We start from the raw sequence: 6,290 nt of genomic DNA, 5'->3' as shown, positions 1-6,290 counted from the left end.
ATGTATCACTGTGAGGAATTGACCTCCAGTCCAATTGTCTGTGAGAATCAGCTGTGTCTGCAGTGGGAGAGCTTCTGTGCTGGAGACACCCCTCTGGGGCTAGACTTGCTTCGATGGGGCTTTGGTGCTCACTGAGTCTGCCCCCTGAGTGTGTCTTTTATGGTTCCACGGACCTGCAAACTGGATGGTCCTACTCTGACCTCTGGGCTTTCTGGCTCCTGAATCTCTAGGGAGGTGCTAATCTAGCCTTTGCCTGAGGCCTTCCAGCAAAAGCCTACCTGCAGGGCTTGGGCAGGGCGGGTCCCATGGGATTAACAGGGTGGGGTTAGCAATTATGGCTTCTCTCAGTCTTGCCCTCAGAGGCTCTGCTTCTCAGTGTCCCAGTAATCGCTGCAAGCCCCACGGAGAGAAAGCTGCTCCAGGGATGATGCCAGACAGTCCCACTTCTCCCGTATGAGTCTGGGTCCCTAGAGACTTGCCCGCAACTGGAGGTCAGAGCCTGAGACTCCCTCCCAATTGAAAACGACAACCGCGCCCTCAGCCGCCAGCCCGCTCATGCACTCCGCAGCTTAGTATTTTACTTCAGCACTGCGCCTCCTCTGAGTCTCGGTATGTTTTCTCTTTCCTCCTAGTTGTAGAACTTTCCACTCAGCCAGCCTTCCCGACCACAGCTGGCTTGTTCAAATCAAAACAAAGTGCACACAATGAATTTGGTCCATATGCTTTTTATAAACTATTTTAAAATCGATTTTTAGAGAGAGAGGGAGAAAAAGAGAAACACTGATGTGAGAGCTGCCTCTTGCACGCCCTCTACTGGGGATAGAGCCCAAAACCCAGGCTGGGAATTGAACCAACAACCTCTCAGTGCACAAAATGATCCCAAACCAACTGAGCCACACTAGCCAGGGCAGTTGATATGCTTTTTAAAATCTCTTTTGATTTTTAGGTTCCCCTTCCCTTTTCTTTTTTCTTAACATCTGTTAAGAAGCCAGATCTTTTTTTTTCCCTGTAGAATTTCTCACATTCTGGATTTTGCTGATTGCATATCCAAGGTGCCATTTAACACATTCTTTTCTCATTTATAAATCTTCTAAACTGTTAGTTCACATTTTACATCTAAAGGCTTGTTCAGATTCATGTATGATTTTTTTTTTGAGGGGGAGAAGCAAGAACACCTCACAGAATGTGTTCTCTTGTTGCATCACATCAGGAAGCACCCTGATGCCTGGTTGTCCTGTGACTTGTGATGCTAATATTAGTCAGTGGGTTCCTCATCAACTTTTTGCTTAGTGGTTTTAGCGGTTACTGATGGCCACTGCCTAGGTCCATTATTTCATTGAGAATTACCAAATGATTCTAGCCTCATTCTAGCATTCTGTTATGGATTAAATTATATACCCCCCAAATTAATATGTTGAAACCCTAACCCCAAGTATCTCAGAATGGAAAGTTATTTGGAAATAGAGTAATTAAAGATAAAATTAGCGAAGATGAGGTCATACTGGAGCCCCTTATCCAATGTAACTGGTGTCCTTACAGAAAAGGGAAGTTTGGACACAGAGACATGCACGCAGGGACAATGCCATGTGAAGACGGGGTCATGTTACGGCCAGCCACAGAACTACCAGAAGCTGGGAGGGGCCAGAAACAGATACTTCCCTACAGCCTTCAGAGGGAGCATGATCCTGCCGACACCTTGATCTTATCTTGGCCTTCCAGACTCCAGAACCAGGAGACAATAAATTTCTGTTATTTAAAGTACTCAGATCATAGTACTTTGTTACAGTAGTCTTAGGAAACTAATAAACATTTCTTCTTCAGATTTTGATGGGAGTTCTTAAAGAGGGAGGGAAGGACTTCCCCTCATCAAGTTTTTGGTTATTCTGAGGTTTCTACAGGAAATGCAGTATATATTCTTGGTTCTTTCTCTGTATTTACTAGTTTTTAGAATACTGAATGGTTCTTTAGTATCATTCAAAGGTGACTGAGGAGGTTTATAAATTCAGTACACATTATTATAAATGATAGGTTTAAATATAATTGATATGCCTCAACCCATGGCCGTTACTAATCCTTTCAATGTCCAAATTGCCCCACTTTTGGCCAGAAACGGTTCCATTCAGATGACTTCTGCGTGCTTTGCAAGAATCTCCAATAGTTTGATGGCTTTCATGCTTTTTCGTACAATAAGATGTTCCTGGTTCATCTTGCCCCAGACCTACCATTTCTCCAAGGGCCCCTGTTTTTTTTCTACTGGGAAGTGACATTTATTGGCCACAATCTGGCGGCTGTGAACACTCATTGCTACCAGGTTGATTACTGTTTCTAAAACTTTTTAGTGGACAGAACTAGAACATTTGAAGAGAAAATACATAATAAATGTATAATACTTATTTCTTTTACCCTGAAAATCTTAGTTCTCAGTCATTAACTTATTTTTAATTGATTGATCGATGGATGAATTGATTGATTTTAGAGAGAGCAGAAGGGGGAGAGAGAGAGAGAGAGAGAGAGAGAGATCATCGATTGGTTGCCTCCTGCATGCGCCAACCAGGCCAGGATCAAACCTGCAGGAGCACTCGCTCCTGAGTCCACACATACTCCTGAACCCTATTCGTTGTGCTATTTATTGGAGTACTCACTCCTTGAGTCCTGCTCTATTACGCTAACTGTTGGATGCGAGTCCCTCTGCCAGGGACTGGATCTCCTTGGATGCCGGGCATTAAAAGATGGAGAAGACATGAGAAGTCATGGGAATATAAGAGAGTCTTTGTTGTGGCCCAAGTAGCCATTGCTAATAAGGCAGTTCACAAAGCAGTCCTTGCTAACACAGTAGCAAACACAAAGCAGCCCTTGCTAATACAGTAGCAAACACAGGAGCCATTGCTAACAAAGTAGTCTGACCAGGCAGCGGCATACAGGCTAGTCAGTAATACATCTTCCCTATAATGCAGCCCCTTAACATAGGAGCTATACAGGAGCCAACCACACTGGCTGAACAGTAGCATACTTTATACCAACTTAGACAAAAGAGACTTCTTGTCAAAACAGTGCCATCAATCTTTTGGGTTACTGAAGGGCACACCTGCACATTGCATAGATTGCTAAATCCTTGCTTTTGCACCTGCATATAGCAAATTAGCCTGAACGCAGATTAAGATTCCCACTCTCAGAGTGGCCTTGAACATCTGGAGCACTCTAGACAGGGCCCCCACAATACCCTTGACTGGGAATCAAATCTGAGACCCTTCAGTGCACGGCTGACACTATAACCATTGAGCAAACCATCCAGGGCCATTAACTTTATTCTAATAAATTATTTGGTTTATCTGATTATTTGTGTCCATATTATAATTTTATGATATATACTAGTGGCCCAGTACACGAACTCATGCACATTGAAAGGGAATTAATTGGAAGAAATATTTTAATATTGCTCTTTGCCCTTTCTGTATAATAGATGTGTCAGAGATTAAAGAAAATTAGTAAAATGTGTATGAAAATAATATGTAAATTTATTAATAAATAAACAATAACAACATGATATAAGAACAACAAAGACATGATATAAAAACTACAAAAACATTACATAAAAACAACAAAAACATGCTATAAAAACAACATTGATACAAACAATTACTGATAAATTGATTAAACTTATTCTAATATCTCCCTGTATACCACATTAAGAGTGAAAACACTTTCAGAGCGTTTGACTAATTTCCCTTGTGATGAAGTATTTACAACTTTAACATCACACGCTCTTCGAACTCGAGAGAAAGCAACATATAACTGACCATGTGCGAAAACGGGTTCAGGTAGGAATAGTCCTACTCTGTCTAGAGTTTGTACTTGTGATTTATTAATTGTCATCACAAATGCTGGAATCACAGGAAACTGTCTTCGAATTAATTTAAATGGGAGGCAGTGTCAGACAGGGACAAATGAATTCTTCTATAATGTTAGGTCGCAATCTTTTGATAATAAATCTAATACCATTACAAAGACCCCATTTATTATTAAGATTTCTCAGTAGCATGATGATTGCACTGACTTTCAATTTTAATATATGACACGGCATTCCCGAAGGAGTAATACTATTAAGAAATTCAATGGGAAAAATTTCTTTTTCGGCACCATCCGTTGAATCAATGGAATCATCACTCAAATAGGTGTGAAAAATTCCATTGAGTATGTCCAAAATTTTTTCATTTAATTTATGAACATCTTCATTTTTTGGACAAAAAATTGCACGTTTAGATATATTTTTAATGTTATCTATAGATATACTATTTCCAAAGGTAGCTTCAATAATAGATCTGTTACAAATCACTTCACAGGGGATTTCAATAATATCCATCCCTAAATGAAAACTGCTATCAAGTTTACCATCTCCAAGTTTTACTAACTATTCGCTATAAGCAGAATCCTCTGATCTCATATTTGTTTTAAGAGACAACTTTCTGAAACATCCCCAAACACTACAGTACTTTAAACTCATTTGTACTATGGCTGATCGAATACCATGTGGCACAATACTGAGACACTGTCAAAAATCCCCTACAAGAAAGAGAACTTTCCCACCAAATACAACATTCAAACTCATGATTTCTCTTAGTAATCTATCTATGGCGTTTATAGCATGACAGGATGCCATGGTGCATTCATCAACAATGAGAAGTTGGGCCTTTTAAATGTTTTTAGTAACTTCAGTCTTTATATCAAGTCTAGAAATTGAAGTTTCATTTAATGGAATTGGTATCTGTCTGCATCAGAAAGATCCTAACACGCATATATATGCAAAAAGTTGCTGTGGTTGTTTGGGCATATTAAGGATGATTGCATCGTCAATCGTATCTTTCCAGATAGTGTTGTTGAATAATAATCCTCTATGTTTAGCAGCTTCATAAAATGTATCATAAATTACACCTCCTATAGTTCTCAGATCAGCAAAACTTACTGCACCTTTTATATGCAGAAGCAAAAGTCTAAGGTAATATCATTCTGGTTCTCTAAAGCTCACAGTGAATAGTCTACCTAATACTTTATTCTCATCCTTTTAGTGCTTTCTCCACAAGAATTATTAAACACATAATGTTATGGAACCTCCCAATAATAATAATTACACTCGTAGGAATCTTCTCCATTCAATAAAAACTATGCCATCAAAGTCAAGTTATGCTTTTTAGCCTTATCTATAACTTCAGCAAAATCATTGGTATGAAAACACAAATTCTTATCATTTGGCAAATGAATAGCTAATGTTGTGATTGCATGAGATTGGTCAGGGTCCGGGGTGTGGGTGAACGGGATTCTGGGCTATAGGGCATGGACAGCAAGCTGACCAACAGCTGATTCCATGAGGAATGGGGCTCCTGCCTCCCTGCTGTCAGGGTCTGGGATGTGGGTGAATGGGATTTAGGGCTGTCAGGGCACCAACAGCAAGGTCTGGATCAGTGTGTGTCATAGCTACCATCTGGTCGTCTAGTCATTGGTTATTCTGCCATAATGGTCGCTAGGCTTTTATTATATAGGATGGTTAAAACACAGAATAGTTATATATATGTATATATATACAATACACAAATATATGATAACTTCAAAATGACACCAATATTATTATTAACTAGAGGCCCGGTGAATGAATTCATGCACCAGTGGGGTCCCTCGGCCTGGCCTGTGGGATCAGGCCAAAATCGGCTCTCTGACATCCCCCAATGGGTCCCAAATTGTGAGAAGCCACAGAGCAGGCCAAGAGACCCCACCGGTGCATGATTCGGGCCTGCGAGGGATGCGGGAAATTGGCCAGCCAAGGAGGGATCTCAGGAGGGCTCCAGGATATGTCCAGCCCATCTTGCTCAATCCCAATTAGCTGGACCCCAGCAGCAAGCTAACCTACCAGTCAGAGCATCTGCCCCCTGGTTGTCAGTGCACATCATAGTAACTGGTCGACTGCTTGACTGTCTGCCCCTGGTGGTCAGTGCACATCATAGCAAGCAGTTGAGCAGTCTTAGCATATCATTAGCATATTACGCTTTGATTGGTTGAACAGCCGGCCACTTAGCATATTAGGCTTTTATTGTATAGGACTAGAGGCCCGGTGCACAAAAATTTGTGCACTTGTGGGGGAAGGGGGGGTCCCTCAGCCCGGCTGTGCCCTCTCGCAGTCTGGGACCCCTCGGGAGATAACGCCCTGGGGGCGCCACACTTTGTCACACACAGAGCAGGGCTGATCAGGGGATTGGGGCGCCTTCCCCTGTCACGAACAGAGCAGGGTGGATAGGGAGGTT

The sequence above is a fragment of the Myotis davidii genome, unplaced genomic scaffold (assembly GCF_000327345.1).
Source record: "Myotis davidii unplaced genomic scaffold, ASM32734v1 scaffold84, whole genome shotgun sequence".
NCBI classification, from domain to species: Eukaryota; Metazoa; Chordata; class Mammalia; order Chiroptera; family Vespertilionidae; genus Myotis; species Myotis davidii.
This window is presented reverse-complemented; position numbering follows the sequence as displayed.